This window comes from Canis aureus, chromosome 15 (assembly GCF_053574225.1).
Source record: "Canis aureus isolate CA01 chromosome 15, VMU_Caureus_v.1.0, whole genome shotgun sequence".
NCBI classification, from domain to species: Eukaryota; Metazoa; Chordata; class Mammalia; order Carnivora; family Canidae; genus Canis; species Canis aureus.
The window spans coordinates 24991574-25010908 of record NC_135625.1 but is presented as its reverse complement, the minus strand read 5'-3'; the positions used below and the strand labels follow the sequence as shown (position 1 = coordinate 25010908).

Sequence of the window (19335 nt, the reverse complement as noted above, 5' to 3'; positions counted from 1 at the left end):
CTTTTATGCCAGCAGTTCAGTTTCAGGTGCATTAGAGCATTCAAAACTAGTCAGGCTGGTAACAACATCTCCAGTGATTTCTCAAGAGGGAAAAACTTGAATCTAGCTGAGAGGGAAATTTCTGTGGGTCAGAAAGCTGTGTTCTGGGGTAGAATTTGGGGGGAGAAATATCTTATACATACAGTATGCAAAAGCAAACTGATCTTTGTTCTAAATGAACAACAACTTTCATTGTTTTTTTTGCAGTAAACCTGATGCCAATATGAATAGTTGGAGCAGAGAGAAAGGGAAGGATGGTTAATCCACCACATTTTCCATCAAGGGGGCCCTAGCCAGCTTCTCTCTGACAAGTTTAATTATTTACACTTTAAAAATTCTTTTTATCTGCTTTTTTAAAGAAAATACTTGAATATGTATTTTGCAACACCCAATAGATCACCAGATCCTGGAATTGGAGAAGGGCACATTCAGATGCACTTTTTCACCAGGGCTCCAGTATTCTGAGAAGAGCATCTGAATGCTCTTCATCCAAAATGGGAAACACTTGTGACACTTCCTCAATTGTATAGTGAAGGTCCTTTGCCCTTTCTTAAGGAGCTGGGGAGTAAAAATCAGGCTTACTTTTCATGTAAAAGGAAAGATTTTCTAGCTTATTCCATTTTTTTCCTCTAGTCTACAAGGCTCCCTCTGATATATATTCTGATATGTACTTAAGGACCAACACTTTTCTTTCTTTTATTTTTTAAAGTTTTTTAAAAAAATTATTTTATTTACTCATGAGAGATACAGAGCGAGAGAGAGAGAGAGAGAGAGGAAGAGAGAGAGAGAGGGGCAGAGACACAGGCAGAGGGAGAAGCAGGCTCCATGCAGGGAGCCGGACATGGGACTTGATCCCGGGTCTCCAGGATCAGGCCCTGGGCTGCAGGTGGCGCTAAACTACTGCTCCACCGGGCTGCCCTATTTTTGAAAGTTTTAAAAATTTATTTGACAAAAAAAAAAAAAAATTATTTGACAGAGAAAGAGAGAGAGAGAGTCCAAGCAGGGTGAGAGGCAGAGAGAGAGAAACAGGCTCCCTGCTCATCAGGGAGCCTGATGCAGGACTGGATCACAGGACCCTGGAATCATGACCTGAGCTGAAGGTGGCCCCTTACCCAACTGAGCCACCCAGGTGCCCAGACCAATGCCTTTCTGTTAGTTTATAAGTGGCTGATGAGTGAATGAGGGCTCTAGCTGCCCTAGGGTAGTCTACTGAGCAAATTTCAAAATTAAGTCTTCTGGTCTCTTCTTCTTTTGTAAAACCAGATGCTTGTGAAAAAGTGCAGTTATAGTTTAATCCATTAAATTATAGTTTAATTCAGGGTTTCTCTCTCTAATGATTTTTTACACTATTTTTTTTTTTAAGCTGGGTACAGTATACTTTATTGATGGTACATGACAAGGTAGGACTCCCCAAGCCCCTCCCCTTCCTCGGGGTCGGGATGTAAATTGGAGGTCAGGAGATTCTCAGTGTGTTGGGGGATTAAGTTGGGGCAGGGACTCCCCAGCAGCTGAGGGCCTCTCTCTTCCTCATGTTCTTGCTGGGGCTGGTGGTCCAGGAGGCTCTTACTCCTTGGAGGCCATCTGGACCACGAGGTTCACCACCTGGTTGCTGTAGCCGAATTCATTGTCATACCAGGGAATGAGCTTGATGAAGTGGTCATTGAGGGCAATGCCAGCCGCCGCGTCGAAGGTGGAAGAGTGGGTGTCACTGTTGAAGTCGCAGGAGACAATCTGGTCCTCAGTATAGCCCAGGATGCCCTTGAGGGGGCCCTCCGATAACTGCTTCACCACCTTCTTCATGTTATATTTGGCAGCTTTCTCCAGGCAGCAGGTCAGATCTACAACTGACATGTTGGGGGTGGGGACATGGGAGGCCATGCCAGTGAACTTCCCGTTCAGCTCAGGGATGACCTTGCCCACAGCCTTGGTGAAGCCAGTGGAAGCAGGAATGATTATCTGGGCAGCCCCTTGGCTGTCACACCACAGCTTCCTAGAGGAGCAGTCCACGGTCTTCTGGGTGGCAGTGATGGCATGGCTGGTGGTCATGAGGCCCTCCACGATGCTGAAGTGGTCATGGATGACTTTGGCCAGAGGAGCCAAGCAGTTGGTGGTGCAGGAGGCATTGCTGACAATCTTGAGAGAGTTGTCCTACTTTTCATGGTTCACGCCCATCACAAACATGGGGGCATAAGCAGAAGGAGCAGAGATGATGACACTCTTGGTCCTGCCCTTCAAGTGAGGCCCAGCCTTCTCCATGGTGGTGAAGACCCCAGTGGACTCCACAACATACTCAGCACCAGCATCACCCCATTTGATGTTGGCGGGATCTTGCTCCTGGAAGATGGAGATACTTCCCATTGATGACAAGTTTCCCATTCTCAGCCTTGACCGTGCCATGGAATTTGCCATGGGTAGAGTCATACTGGAACATGTACACCATGTAGTTGAGGTCAATGAAGGGGTCATTGATGGCGACAATATCCACTTTGCCAGTTAAAAGCAGCCCTGGTGACCAGGTGCCTAATATAGCCAATTCGTTCTCTCCGACTTTCACCATCATGTCTCGGGGATGCAGCTGGCACTGGACCAGCAGATGTGGCTGTCTGTCAAATAGGGAGGAGCAGACAGCCACACTGATTACTTTTCAGAGCAGTTTTATGTTTTATATTCACAGGACCATGTGAACATAGAGTATGAAGAGTTTGCATAAACTCATCATATCTCCCATCACTGACTGTATTGCGTTATTATGGCGTATCTCTTGTAGTTAATGAACTAATATGGATATGCTGTCATAACCAAAGTTCATATTTTATTTGGATTTACTTTGTTTTCTATGAATGTGCTTTTTCTGTTCTAGTACTTCCTCTAGGAACCCTGATTACATTGAATTGTCCAGTTTCCTTGGGCTTCTCTTCACTGTGAGTGTTTTTCAGACTTTGCTATGAATGACTTGAAAGTTTTGAGGAGCACTAATCAGGAGTACTGTAGGATGCTCCTCTCCTGGACTTTTTTTTGTTGTTTCTCTCCTGATTTAGACTGAGCTTATAGGTTTTGGGGAGAAGAACCTCCGATGTTAAATGCCATTGTCATCATATCTCATCAAAAGTACATGTTATCAACATGACTTATCACTGTTGATGTTGATCTTGTGGCTAAGGTAGTATTTATCAGGTTAATTTAAGTCCTTTTTCTTCCTTTCTGTAGCATACTCTTTGGGAGAAAGTCACTTTGCACATCTTAAACTTTAAGGAGTAAGGAGTTATGCTCCACTTCCTTGAGGGTAGAGTACCCAATATAAAGTATTTGGAATTCTTCTGTATGAGAGATTTGTCTCTTATCTCTAATTTAATTATTTATTCAATCATTTATTTATATCAGCATGGACTTACAGATATATATTTTATACTTTGGGTTATAGTCCCAAGTTATACTATTTATTTTGCTCAAATCGTTGTAGCTTTGGCTAGCTTTGGAATTCTTGTGTCTCTTTGCCATACCTTCATCATTTTTGGGGGGAACATTTCCTTAATCTTTGATACTATAAGATGCTCTTGGATTGTCTTGTCTACATTTTGCCCTAGATCTAAAATCTACCACTTCTTCAAGGAGCCCTGGTTCCTTTTATTGGAGAATGGTACTAGAGACCAACATCTGAGTGCTAGTTATACTTATTGCTGGTGGGGTATCATTTCTTTTAGGCCCTTCCAGCTGACAGAGTGAGGGAATGTTTGTATGTATACAAATCCCTGTATATATACATTTCAGTATTTATACATATAATCAATTATATCTGTATTAAGCTAAATGTCATACATATTGACGTTTTCAACTCTAATCCATACTACATGGATCATTCTAATCTTTTTCCCTTGCTTATCTGTAAGTTTCCTCTCCAGCAGTGAGCAGCCTGCTTCCCACCATCCATGATTGATTTACCTAATTATTAAGTTTCAATACACTTGCATAGTAAAATTAGAATTTTTAACCTATACCCTGTGGGAAACAACTTTATTGACTAGAGTACAGTACTTATGTACAATTTATTTTGTCTTTATCCTTAGACTGCAGTCATTTCCGAAAATAGTCAGGTCAGCACCATTACCCCCCATTTTTTTCAGTAAGACTGTTCCACATATCTGTAATACAGTTTGATTCTTTTGTCACAGTCTGTGGACCATTAAGGGATCCCCAGCCTTCTAAATGATTTTAAAATATTTGTATGTGTTAAGATTTGCTCATTGTTCTCTAAAGTTTTGCCGGTTTTGACAAATGCAGAATGTCATGTATCCCCCATTACTGTATTATGTAGAATAGCTCCACTGATCTATAAAATCCCCTGTAATTCAGTTATTCAATCCCTCAAATCCCCGGTAACTATTGATTTTTTTTAACTGTTGCTATACTTTTGCTTTTTCTAGAGTGTTCTAGAATTGGAATTATATAGTATACACCTTCTCAGACTGCTTACACTTAGCATCATGCATTTAATGTTCAGCCATGTCTCTGAGTGTATTGATAGCTCCTTTATTTTTATAATGGAATAATATTTCCTTGTATAAATGTACCACAGTTTGTTTATTCATTCATATTTGAAAGATATCTTCTTCCAGTTTTGGGAACTTATGAATAAAGTTGTATAAACATTTGCATGAAGATTTTTGTGAGGACTTAAGTTTTCAAACCAGTTTGGTAAATACCTAGGAGTGTGATTGCTGGATCATATGTTTAGCTTTGTAAGAAACTAACAAGCTATCTTCCAAAGTGGCTGTACCATTTTGCTTTCCTGCCAGCAGTGAATGAGAGTAGTTGTTGCTGTACATTTTTGCCAGGAATTGGTATCGTCAGTTTTTTAAAAAAAATGCTTGCCCATTTTAATAGGTAGGTAGTAGTATCTCATTGGTATTTTAATTTGCAATTCTCTAATGAACACTGTTATTGGCCATCTTTTCATATTCTTATTTGGTACCTGTATACTTTCTTTGGGGGAAGGATGTCTATTCAGATCTTTCCCACATTTTATTTTTTTAAAGATTTATTTATTTATTTGAAAAAGAAAGAGAGGGAGAGAGAAAATCCTCAAGCAAACTCCCTGCTGAGCATGAAGCCTGCTCCGTCTTGATCCCAGCACCCTGAGATCATGACCTGAGCTGAAATCAAGAGTGCCACTTAGGCAACTGAGCCACCCAAGCACCCGTCTTTCCCACATTTTATTTTTTTATTTATTTTCATTTTTTTCCCCCCACATTTTAAAATGAGGTTATTGTTGGGACATCTAGGTGGCTCAGTCAGTTAAACCTCACACTCTTGATTTCAGCTCAGGTCATGATCTCAGGGTTGTGAGATGGAGCCCTATGTGGAGCCCTGCATCAGGTTCAGCACTGGGTTTGGAGCCTGCTTAGGATTCTCTCTCTCCATCACCCTCTGCACCCCACCCCAACCCCACCACTTGCGTGTACACTCTCTCTCTTTCTCAAATAAATAAGTAAATAAGTAAAATGGAGTTATTGCTGCATTTTAAGAATGCTATGTATGTTTTAGGTGTAAGTTCCTTATCAGGTTTGTGTTTTACAAATTTTTCTCCCAGTTGTGGCTTGTATGTGATTTTTGTTTTTCAATGTGTTTTTGCACTCCAATGGGACCTTTTAAGAGGAAAAGAAATTAATCAATTTGAAGAGCTCAATAGTATCTCTATGGGATTGTTCAACCTTCTCTCTCTAGCAATCTACCTTTTATTAGTCTTCCAAAGGCACTGTTCTTTACAAAATCTTATATATGAAGTGTAAGAAGATATAATAAGATATCAGTACTCAAATAAGTAAAAGGAAAGTACATTAAAAAAAAATCAGGTCTCCGGATGCCTGCGTGGCTCAGTGGTTGAGCATCTGCCTTTGGCTCAGGGCATGATTCCAGGGTCCTGGGATTGAGTCCCACATTGGGCTCCTTACAAGGAGCCTGCTTCTCCCTCTGTCTATGTCTCTGCCTCTCTTTGTGTCTCTCATGAATAAATAAATAATTAAAAAAAAACAGTTCTCAAAATAACTCTGTGATGTAGATAAGACAGGCACTAGCATTCACATTTTATTATCAACTTTGAGAGGAAAGTTTACAGATGGGGGAACTAGAGCCCAGGAAAGCTATATATATGACTTGCCCAGAGTCAAACAGTCAGGTAAAGATGGAGCCCTGTCTAGACTCCTAGCTTCTATCTCCTGTCCTCAAATTCTCTTAGCTGCATCACACTAGAATTATGTTAGCCAGAAGAACATTCTTGTTTTGATTTAAGATGCAAACTCAACGATAATCCACTTACTTAACAATTTTTATGATCTATTTAAGCATTGGCAGTGTCACATAAATAACTCACAACAGAATCAGTTAAGGTGCACCATGAGCCTTTAACTCTGCCTTTGTTTTCTTGGTGTTTTGTAGCTCCAGAGGATCTTTCATATTTTGCCATCTGATTCTTCCATAAAATCCTTTATTGTATCGAAATTTTTAGTGGAGATAGTCCTTGGTATTTGAAAATATTTTCTTTAAGAGTTTCAGAGGAAAATGTCTGCTATTTAACTATTTAAGCAATTTGAAAATGGAAAATTCCTTTACTGAAGCATTTTTCAATCTTGGCATTGTTGAATTTTGAGTTGGATATTTCTTTGTTGTAAAGGGCTCTTGCATAGGATGTTTAGTAGCATTACAAAACTCTACCCACTGGGTACCAGTAAGATCCTTTCCACTTGTCCACAAAGAAAAATGTCTTCAGATATTGTCAAATGTCCCCTGGGGATGGGATTCCCTTCTGTTGAGAACCACTGCTCTAGTGTTTAAATTGTGTGGTGACTATGATTTAGGCAACAGTAGATCATATTAGGTTAATGTCAAGAAGAAAGGGTTTATAAGTAAGCAGAATTCATTGTTCTATATTTTTATTATCTTATTGCTATAGTAATTTGATACAGTAAAACAAACTTAAAAATTTATTTCAAAGTTAATAAAACGGAAGGAATAAGGGTAAACCTTGGGGGAGGGGCTAGGAAAGATAAAATAGAGCTTAACTAGGGGTTAAATACATTTTTGGCAAAATGAAACTAAAGGTTTTTTATTTAAATTAAATTAATGACATATAATGTGTTATTAGGTCAGAGGTAGAGGTCAGTGATTCATCGGTCTTATACCTAGTGCTCATTACCTCACGTGCCCTCATTAATGTCCATGACCTAGTTACCCCATCCCCCCCAACCCTCCCCTCCAGCGACCTTCAGTTTATGTCCTATGATTAAGAGTCTCTGGGATGCCTGGGTGGCTCAGTGGTTTAGAGCCTGCCTTCAGCCCAAGGCGTGATCCTGGAGACCTGGGATCAAGTCCCACATCGGGCCCCCTGCAGGGAGCCTGCTTCTGCCTCTGCCTGTGTCTCTGCTTCTCTCTCTCTCTCTCTGTGTGTGTGTCTCCCATGAATAAATAAATAAAAATCTTAGAAAAAAGTCTCTTACAGTTTGTCAAAATGAAACATTTGTCTGAAACAAGGAAAAGTTCCTTATGGGAACATTTTTGCCCTTTGTCTTTCCATTGTAGAATCACGAAATTGTATAGCCTATAGGGCCCATAGAGATTATGTAGGTAAGTGCTAGAAGACAGAAGGATAAAACACTGTTGATGGATTCATGTTCCACTTTAACATGGTCTAGTAGCTTGGGGACTATAATATGCATGGCTTAGTTATAGAAAATCTATAGTTAATTATAGCATTAATTATAGCATAGAAACAATCTAGGAATCGCAATAATAACACATGGAAATTGACTTTAAAAATTGTACCTTCTGAATTAGAGTTCTCTAGAGAAATGGCTGATTCTAGGGCATCAGGGCAGAGAAAATTCACGATGAGCCTGGAGCATTTAGTGGTGCCAAAAAGGAAAAACAAAAAAGAAAGAAAGGAATAGGGCATGTCAGAAGAACACAGGAGTGGACTTATAAGAGCTCTCAATGGCCAGAGCTGGATCAATTCAAGTGACCAAGTAACTACTACTGAAATACAACCCCCAAATAGAACACATACCCAGAGTTCATATTGATATAAATAAATAATTGAATAAATAAGTGGTGGAGAAGTGACCGATCTCCCTTATAGGAGAATTCCAAATATTAAATACAGAAGGAAAGAGGGAAATAGAAAAAGACCTGTGGAATACCATAGTAATAATTGCTGCAGGGAAACTTCATGTGTAAATGTCAAAGTTAGTGACTGAAGTATTCAGCAGCAACAGGATACTTGCTAAAATATCTTTCCCTAAGTATTTATTAATTACTGTAGTGAATTTAACCCATGTCCATAAATTCTTTGATACTCTTGTAGGAGGTAGAGCTTAATTTCTCTCCTGTGATAGTGGGCTGGGGCTGAGTGACTTGCTTGTAATAACTAGAATATGGGAATGGGAAACATTGCAACTTTACAGCAGAAAAACTTAGTGGATAGAAACTTAATAAAGTGATAAAGGTTACCATCACCAGTCATAGGTCATGTTAACAACTTTTACCCCTGATATGCTGTAATGAAAAAGGAAATTCACCTCTGTGATATATTCTTTCCAAATCTGTATGAGAAAACATCAGTAAGCGCAAGTTGAGGAATGTTCTACAAAATACCTAACTTGTATTCTTTGAAAGTGTCAAGGTTATGAGTAAAAGGAAAGACAGAAACTGTCACAGGTTGGAAGAGACTAAGGAGACATGACAACTAGATGCAGTATGGTATTCTAGATTGGATTCTCAAACAGAAAAAAGATTATTAAAAAAACTGATGAAACCCAGATATAATCTAGTTTAGCCAATAGCCTGTACCAGTGTTAATTTCTCAGTTTTGATAAATGTACCATGCTTATATAAGATGTTAATATTAATGGAAGCTGGATGGAGAGTATAGGGAAATTCTTTATATTATTAATTTTTTTCTGTAAATCTAATATTTCAAAGTTAAGTAGAACACTTAGAGTTTGCTCTTTAAATGCTTATTGGATATGTTTATAGAATGTTTATGAATGTAAATCACTCTGGAGAACAGTAAACATTACCCAGCAAAATTGATCATGTGCATTCTCCATGACCTAGCAATTTCACTAGACTTAAGAACAAAACCTCTTATACATTTTCACAGGAGACACATATAAGAGTGTTGATAACTACATTATAATAACAAAATCCTGGGGGAAAAAATCCACGTATCCATTCATAATATGGATAAATTGTATTTTCATACTGTGTATTAATATAATACAGAAGTATAAATTAATGAGTTATAGCTGCAAATATAAAAATGGATCTCAGCCACTCTTGATTGAAAAAAGCAATGGAGGGCAGCTTGGGTGGCTCAGCGTTTTAACGCCACCTTCAAGCCCAGGGTGTGATCCTAGGGACCTGGGATCGAGTCCTACACTGGGCTCCCTGCAAGGAGCCTGCTTCTGTTTCTGCCTCTCTCTCTCTCTCTCTCTCTCTCTCTGTGTGTCTCTCATGAATGAATGAATGAATGAATAAATAACAATGGATAGAAAAATACATGCAGTTTGTTTGAATTAATATAAATGTCTAAACCATGCTAAATTAACTAATATATTGTATGGGAATAATACAATAAGAAAAATTGTTTTCTCTGGTTAGAGACTGTGGCACACATTTTTTTAATGGGATTGGTACAAAGTGGTTCATTTTAAGGTCATTTAAATATATATATTAAATATACTTACATATGTGATATATCACATAATTATGAAAGATTATTTACTTAAATTTATCCCATTACTCTGTTAATCTCATTTTCTCTATGACTTTCTCCTCTCCTATTAATCTTGCTCCCACTTTGCTTTAGCCACCCTGACTTCCTTGCCTGTTCATGAACCCAAAGTGTCATCCTGCTTGATTTGCCTTTGTTCTAGTTCCCTCTGCATTCAAGTCTTTACTTACCTTGACCACTCTAATACTATATATCATATGGCCCTTTGGTGTTTTCTCCTACAATAGAATAAAAGCTCCATAGGGCAGATATCTTTGTCTGTCTTGTTCATTAATGTATCCTCTATACCAGAACATTTCCTGGCACATATAATAGGGATGATCAATACATAATGATTGAATAAATGAATGAATAGGAGAGATAAGTTTAATAGGAGAGTCTGGTCTTTGAGGTCACACAGACCTTTATTTACATCCTGTTTCTGTTATGTAGTAGTCATATGAATTTCACAGGTTATTTTCTCTTTGAGCTTAAGTCTTCTCATTTATATAGTGAAGATGCTGTGAGATTAGATGAGACTATGTATAGAAAGCACTTGGTGTATCACCTCCCACATAGTAGTAGGCACTAAAGGATGCTAAACTCTATCCTTATGATTGAAATATTGATATATAGTCTACAAAAATGAATCAGACATTAACTCTGGCCTTGTAGACTACTATAAGAAAGTGAAAGTCTTTTGGTGTTCGAAGGAGGGGGGAAGCCCATAGATGATATTAAACAGAATTTAAAAATGAATTATATTGATAAGAATAAATTAAACCCAAAGCTAGTAAAAGGAAGGCAATAATAAAGATCAGAGCTGGGATGCTTGGGTAGCTCAGCAGTTGAGCGTCTGCCTTTGGCTCAGGTCACAATCCCCAGGTCGTGGGATTGAGTCCCACATCAGGCTCCCCACAGGGAGCCTGCCTCTCCCTCTGCCTATGTCTCTGCCTCTCCCTCTGTATCTCTCATGAATAAATACATAGAATCTTCTAAAAAATAAGGTCAGAACAGAGATAAATAAAAGAGAATAGGAAAACAATAGAGAAAATCAATGCAAACAAAAGTAAGTTTTTCAAAAAGATTAACAAAATTGATAAACCTTTAGCTAGATTATGAAAAGCTTGAATTACTAAAATCTGAAATTAAAGTAGGGATATTACTATCTACAGAAATAAAAAGGATTACAGGAGAGTACTGTGAATAATTGTGTGCCAACAAATCAATAACCTAGATGAAATGGGTAAATTCCTAGGTATTTAAAACTTTTAAAGACTGAATCACAAAGAGACATACTGAATATATCTAAAACTGGTAAGGATGTTGAGTCAATAACCAAGAACTTCTCAAGAAAGAAAGGCCCTGGGACTGGAAACTAATCCTTTTTAAACTCTTCCATAAAATTAAAGAGGAGAAAATACTTCCAAATTCATTCTATGAGGACAACATTACCCTGATATCAAAGCCAGACAAAGACACTATAATAAAACAAAACTGCAGACCAATATCCCTGATGGATATTGATGTAAAGTCCTTAGCCAAATACTAGCAAACAGAATCCAGCAGCATATAAAAAGGGTTATATACAATTACCAAGTGGAATTTATTTCTGGATGCAAGAATGGTTCAACACAAAAACTGATCAATGTAATATACCACATTAATAGTGAAAGGGAAATATAAGGGAAGGGAGAAGAAATGTGTGGGAAATATCAGAAAGGGAGACAGAACATAAAGACTCCTAACTCTGGGAAATGAACTAGGGGTGGTGGAAGGGGAGGAGGGCGGGGGGTGGGGGTGAATGGGTGACGGGCACTGAGGGGGGCACTTGACGGGATGAGCACTGGGTGTTATTCTGTATGTTGGTAAATTGAACACCAATAAAAAATAAATTTATTAAAAAAAGAACCAATGGAAACAAATCATGTGATCATCCCAATTGATGTGGAAAAAATTTTGACAAAATTTAATATTCTTTCATGATAAAAACATTAAAGGAGCCTGGCATATCAGAAAAGCAGGTAAATATAATAAATCCACATATCAAAACCCCAGAGCTAACATCATACTTAATGATGAGACTGAAAGCTTTTCCTTTAAGATCAAGAATAAGACAAAGATGCCCACTTTTGGCATTTTTATCCAACATAGCCCTGGAAATTATAGCCAGAGCAAGGAGGCAAAACCAAAATGGCATCTAATCTAAAAAGGAGATGATGATATATGAAGAAAACGAATGATTTCACAGACTCCACTAGAATTAATAAAGTAAAAGGATATAAAATTAACATGGAAAAATCAACATTCCTATATACTCATAATTAAAAATTTGAAAAGGAAATTTAAAAAATAATGGAGAGGGGTATGGAAAGTTATTGTTTAATGGACTCAGAGTTTTAGTATGAGATCCTAAAGTTCTGCAGATGGATGGTGGTGATGGTTACACAATAACATGAATGTACTTAATGCCACTCAATTCTCAACTTAAAAATGATTAACAAAGGGATGCCTGGGATGCTCAGTTGGTTGAGCATCCAACTTTTGGTTTCGGCTCAGATTCTGATCTTATGGGTCCAGATATTGAATTCTGCACTGATCAGGGAATCTGCTTGATGATTTTTTCCCTCTATCCCTACCCCCACTCATGCTCGCTCTTTCTCTCAAATGAATGAATCTTAAAGAATGATTAATATAGTAGATTTTATGTTATATATAGTTTACCACAATAATCAGTTGGAAAAAACTTATTCATAGGGCAAATATAATTCTGTTCTCTATAACTCATAGTATGTCATGAACCACCACAAACAGAAATTCTTAGGATCAATGCTTTGTAAAATTTTCTTGTGGAACAGTACATATTCTCAAGTAATGGATTAGTATTGAGACTGGCTTAAGGAATGCTTTCCTAATGACTGTTCAGGTGTCTGTTGACCAGCAGACTGGAAAAATGTAGACATAACTGGGCCTCTGTGATGCTAATATAATTTCTATGAGATTTTCACTGGCAAAAATGCTGCTGTGAAATGCTAGAGTATGGGAGTAGCAGCTGGTACTTCACATTTCTGAACTGAAGCCTGAGTCATAGTATTCAGGTCGCATGAGCCTTGTTTTGACAATGTTGGTGAATGTGGCAGGGTGACATGAAGATGGAGTTACTGTCAGCATCCTAGCAGCAGGAGGGCCAGAATGCAGCTCCAGCATTTGCTGGCTGCCGCGGGTAAGCAGATGGAATCAGACTGCGGCTTGAGGTCTCCAACAAGTTTCGAGTTTGTCTTATCCCAGGTTATGGTGCAGTAATGTAAGTCAGCTCTGGCACTAGTGATATCATGAGTTGCTAGCGAAAATAAGGATCTGTTCCTCATTCCTGTTTCCTGCGTACTTAACCTTTCTGTTTTTATTTTCTTGCAAGTCAAGGGGGTAAGCAGTGCCTTTTAGTGAAGGATATCTATTCTTTGGATATGAACAATTTCTCCCCACTCCATGTTCCACCTTCTCTCTAAAATGAAAAAAGGGGAGCTATACTTGTTCATGGCCACCTTTGACAACTATCGTTAATGTTTGTGAATGTCACTCTTATGTATAGGACTAGCAGTCACGACACATAGTTGGTGCTCAACGAATGACTCATGTAGTGGTACACAGCACCTTGTGAACAGTCAGCAGAAAGGTAAATCACCTAACACAGGCACACCTTTTCTGTAAAGGCTTAGATAGTAAATATGGCTTTTTGGGACATATGGCCTCTCTTGCAACTACTCAGCTCTGATATTACTGTGTGAAAGTAGCCATAAACAAGTTATAAATGAACGGGCATGGCTATTTCAATAATTATTTTAAATAATTATTTTAAACACAAGTGGACCAAATTTGACCATCAGGCAGTAGTTTTCTGGCCTAATATAACATTTTATTTAGCTGTTCCTTATTCTTTAATCTTGGAATTCACAATTATCTAGAGAGAAGCTTTGAGACAAGGGATGAAATTCAAAGAAACAATGTTAAACATTTTATCCCCAAAATATATAGGTAGGAATAATAGAAATAACGACAGATGATAAGGTATCTATTTTAGTGAAAGACAAATAGGGTATGAGAATTATAGACAAAAGTAACAATAACTTTCATAACTTAAAAGAAAAATTCTTTTACTAGGTTTGTTTTATAGATGAGAAAAATGATAGTAGGTACTAATTGCTAATTTGAATTTTTTCAGTGTACTTTATGTTGATTTTGTCTAAATCACCAAACTCTTAGGCTCAACATATCATAATCCATGTGGGTAGAATCTTCGTGTATTATAAGTTCTGAGAACTGAACTGTTTATACCCTCTACTAAATATTAGTTTATGTCCTGTTGATGCCACCAGGCACGGTGGCTCTAAACCAAGTAGAAAGACCTTGAGTTTTGCACATGCAAAGGTTTGCTTGCTTCCTACATAAAAGGCATATTGCCACTAATTATGGGACATTTTAATCTTCTTAATTTATATTCATTAATTATGCATTTACTGAACACTAAAGAAGTAGAAAAGTGGGGAATGGTAAATGTGTGTGTGTGTGTGTGTGTGTGTGTGTGTGTGTGTTGTGGGGGGGGAGGGTTTCTAGTATTAAGTAGACTGTCGAGGGCAGCCCTCATTAAGATGAGACTTGAGGAAAGACTTGAAGGAGATGAAAGGATAGACAAAGGGTGTTTGGAACAAGAGCTTTTTAGATAGAGCAGATAGAACAAAGATCACAATGTAGACACTTGCCTTTTCATTCCTGAGCAAGCAAGAAAGCCAATGTGGCTGCAGTGGTGAGTGAGGGTAGAGTATAGGAAAGGACGGTGGACAGGAAGGGTGCCAGACCATGGATGGCCTTAAAGGCCATGCTGAGGGTGTTGGTTTTTATGCTGAGCATAGTGGGGAGTCATGCAGGATGTTGAGCAGAGGAGTGACAAGATAAGATGTAAGTTTTAAAAGGATACTTCTGATTGTTATGCTCAGAATAGACTAAAGGGGTCAAAGGCAGTAGCAGTAAGACCAGTAGGAAGCTAGTGCAAAATCCACATGAAAATGATGACTGCTTGAACCAAGTGGTAGCTCAGGAGGTGATGAGGAAAGTCAGATCCTGGCTGTATTTTGAAAGTAGGGCCAGCAGAATTTTCCAAGGGATTGGATGTGGAATGTGAGAGAAAGTTAGAGTTAAGGATGATGCTAAAGTTTTTGGCCTGAGTCATGCATTAATAGAAATTCTTAATATACAGAAATTTAAAAAAAATGTAAAAGATGGTATCTCATAATAGCAACCCCTGTTTTTATATTGTAATTGCACATGGTCATTTGAAAATGCCAACAGAATAACACTTTTGGTCTGAGAAAAATAGCCTTCTGTAAAAACTGTTTACAATTTATGGTTCTCTGTTAGAAGACTTCACTGTATGCGTGTTCGATCAGTTTGCTTATAGCAGAGGCACATCTCCAGAGAGAGCTCTGATGCTCATGTCTTGTTCTGCTCAGTACTGAGATGGGCTGTGTGTTTGGAGTACTATGATTTGTTCCCTGCTCTCCTTGGGAAAAACCTCAGAAATACTCCTGATGCCCACAATGATGAAAATAGTCATTACTAATTGTATTTGTGGGTACTCAAGGCATGAACACGTGCTTAATAAGGTAATAATAACACCATTGTGATCTCTATTCTTACTGTACAGATCTTTGGGCCAGAAACTATAGCAGGAGCTCCACACATTGTTCTTTTAATCCTCACAGTACCTTACCTTGCACACTGTTATCTTTTTCTAACAGATGAAGATTCTAAGTTCAGAAAGGTTACTCAACTTGTCTGAGTTCAAGTAGATACTGAGGAGTGGGGCTGGGATCCCTGAACTCTAGACCTGTCTTTAAAGCCAATGTTTTTTATTTTACTGCTACCCAATCTTACAGATTTAGATGAATGATGTATTTGCAACATGTTACTTCAACAAACATATTGATTTAGTGCCTCCTATATGTTAGGAACAAGATTAGTTTGATATAAGAGGATAAGAAGATTGACTGATTTAGTTGATTAAATGGTTGTTGAATGCCTATGATATGCCCAGAGCTGTGTAGGGCTATAGGAAGACAAAGATGAATGGTCCTTGACTTTGAGGAAAAATGCTGCTGCTTAAAGGTTCTGGATGGTGGTGTTTGAATAGTGTAAGATAAGAAGCAGCAGAAACCTATAAATGAAGAGGCTTCTCTGTTTGGGATGGCTACCCTGTCTTATTTGGGCATTCAAAAATTTATTAATCAAGATAACTTTGTTCTTCTTTTTTTTAAAAAATTTTTTAAAATTTTTATTTATTTATGATAGTCACAGAGAGAGAGAGAGGCAGAGACACAGGCAGAGGGAGAAGCAGGCTCCATGCACTGGGAGCCCGATGTGGGATTCGATCCCGGGTCTCCAGGATCGCGCCCTGGGCCAAAGGCAGGCGCCAAACCGCTGCGCCACCCAGGGATCCCACTTTGTTGTTCTTTGAATAAGGAAGTCTTTATAATCATATTTTAAGAATGTTTTGGGGTAGGGTTATCTTTTTTTCTTGTAACATGTTCTTATTCAAATTCTTGTTTTCTCCAAAACTCACTACTAAATATATGATGAATATTCAAATTACTTGAAGATCTGAATATATCATCTTACAACACAATTATCTGTACTTACGAACCTAAGTGTCCTCTCTCCAGAGATCATTGTTGCTCTGCTGTGTAAATCAGGCTCACTCTCCAGCCATTGTATATTACACTGTTAAATCTTTACAGAGCTTTGTCATTATTAGATGTTATTATCCATACATCCACTTATTTATTGCCTGTCTCCCACCACTAGAATATAGTTCTCTGAGAAATTTTTATAATGATAAATAAAATTAGCTTTACTGTGTAAATAAGAGAAGTTGCTTGTAGCATTAGGATTTGTCAAATGTTTTAATTCTGAACCATTTACAAGAATATTTATAAACAAACCATAATAAAATAGAGTATATAATGTTGTTAGAATCAACTATTTTTTTCAATTCTGAACTTGCTTCTATAACTTTGGTGTTTAATTTTTAACAAGGTAGTGCTTTTTTTTTTTTTTTTTAACAAAGTGCTTGATTCATACAGTATAACATTCCAGTGGAAGGAAAAGTCAGTGATCAACAGAATTAAAAATATTTCTCAACCAAGATAACTTTATTATTAGATAGTTTTTCTGTATTAAACCATATTTAATTAACTAAACTATAAAAAACATGCTTGTATTCATGAATGATCTAAATAATTGGGATTAAAGTTTACATAAACTCATAGTTGATCTAAGTATAATATAAATATGAAATATATGTACTTTAAACTCATTGATATGAATGTTTGCCACAAACAAAAATGAATGAAATTTTTAGGAATAGAGGAGACATAGATTTAGGAGAAAACATTTCAGGTAGAGAAAAGGCAGGAACAAAAGTTTTGAGAGTGATTAAGAATAGAATATGTGGGATCCCTGGGTGGCGCAGTGGTTTAGCGCCTGCCTTTGGCCCAGGGCGCGATCCTGGAGACCCAGGATCGAATCCCACGTCAGGCTCCCTGCATGGAGCCTGCTTCTCCCTCTGCCTATGTCTCTGCCTCTCTCTCTCTCTGTGATGACTATCATAAATAAATAAAATTAAAAAAAAAAAAGAATAGAATATGTGAAATAGTCACAGAAGGCCAAAGGAGACAAAACCAGAAAGATGAGCAAGAACCAGACCAGGTAGGACATTGTGGGATATATAATAAACAATTTGAATTTAATCTGGGATGAACAGGAAGCTGCTGTATGGTTTAAGCAAAGAATACTATGATTTGGTTTATGCCTTAGAAAGGTTATTGTGATCCCTTTGTGGATAGGGATTATATAAGCAGACAAGAATCAAAACCAGATAATAGGTTAAGAGGCCTTTCCAGTAGTTGGACAGTAGGTAATGAGTAGGCCTAGGGTGGTGTAATTACATTAGGGAAAATGCAAGAAGGAGAATTCGGATGGTGGGCTAATTATGGGGGATAAGGAAAAAAAGATGGAACTTCCAGATTTTTGGCCTTTAGAACTGGGTGGATAGTACCATTTACTTGGAGTGAAAGTCAAGAGTCTTCTTCTGGATTTAAGTTGCAGAAGCTTATTAGACATTTAAGTGGGAATATTGAGAAGGCAGTTAGACATACTCATCTGGATCTCAGGACTAGAAACTGTAAATTTGGGAGTCATTAGCTTAGAGATAGTATTTGATAGCATGGGCCTAAACTGGCTTAAGTAGAAGAGAGGAGAGGCATAGAAGGGAAGAAGACCTAGGGGTTTTAGATCCTGGTAGAAGAAGAGCAGACATTTAAGAAGACTGAAGAATATCGAAAACAGTAGGAGGAAAATCAGTAGAGTATAATGTCATGGAAACCAACCGAAGGAAAAGTTTCAACAAGAATGTTAAATCTGTCAAATTCTGCTGGGTAGTAGAGTGAAATGTAGAATGAAAAGGAATCACTTTATTTGGCTGTGTGGAGGTGACTGATGATGTTGATAAAAGGGGCTTTATGGAATAGAAGGAGGAGAGAACGCAGTGTAAGGAAATGGAAATGGGGGAAAGAGCTGGAAAAGAGGCAGTAGGTCAAGGGAGTACCTTTTTAGATCATATTTTAAGTTTACATGGGTTTTAAATGAGGCGTATCTTCAGTTGGTTCATATGCTGATGAGAACTATTTAGTGTAGATATGATGATACAGGGAGAAGGTGACTGCTGAAGCCAAGCCTTTGAGCTGCTGAGAGATGATGGGGTCCAGAGTGCAAGTGGAGGTATTGCCTTGAGGTAGGAATAGGAACACCTTGATGCTGTTATAAGAAGAGGAGTGTTCATAAAGGCAAAACTGCTGGCAGGTTGTAGTTCACAACTACACCAGGTAGTTGTTTTATTTTTATCTTTTATATTGAATAGGATGATAAAGTCTAAGGCATGATCATGGGAGTGGCCTTGTGGTGTGACCTTGAGTTGTAAGGGAGGAGGCTAAGGATTTGGGAATTCACTACTTGGTGCAATATTCATCTAGAACCTTAAGTCATAGAAAATTATAACACGAGTAGTGTAATGGGAAGGACAGAACCAGGTGCTAAATCCCTTGGTGGATACAGGAAAGAACACAGGAGGTCTGAAGATGATCACAGGGAGTAGCAAGTGGTATAGTCAGATGGCACATACCTCAAAGGACCCTAGTTGATATAGATAGTACATTTCTTCCAGATATAAGAATTTGGGAGGATGGGTTTGGGTGGGAAGTTATAGAAAGTATAGAAAAGTTGGGACATGAGTTAAAACAAAAACAAAAACAACCCTGTCAAATAGCTTTGAAAATCTAATTTTCAAAGTATACAAACTAAGAAACATAAAAATGCTTTGCTAAATTCAGAGTGGCCACACTAACCTCTCCATGTACCCATCTCCTGACTTTCTTAAAATGAATTTAGAAGTATACCTTCCTCATTAGTTTTTGTTTTGTTTTGTT

The 19335-nt window shown here is 37.9% G+C and overlaps 1 pseudogene; it reads right to left on the bottom strand.

Annotated features, from left to right (window-relative positions):
* Window positions 1–1479: 1479 nt before the first annotated feature.
* Window positions 1480–19335, bottom strand: part of LOC144284150 (glyceraldehyde-3-phosphate dehydrogenase-like) — a 72349-nt pseudogene continuing 54493 nt past the window's right edge.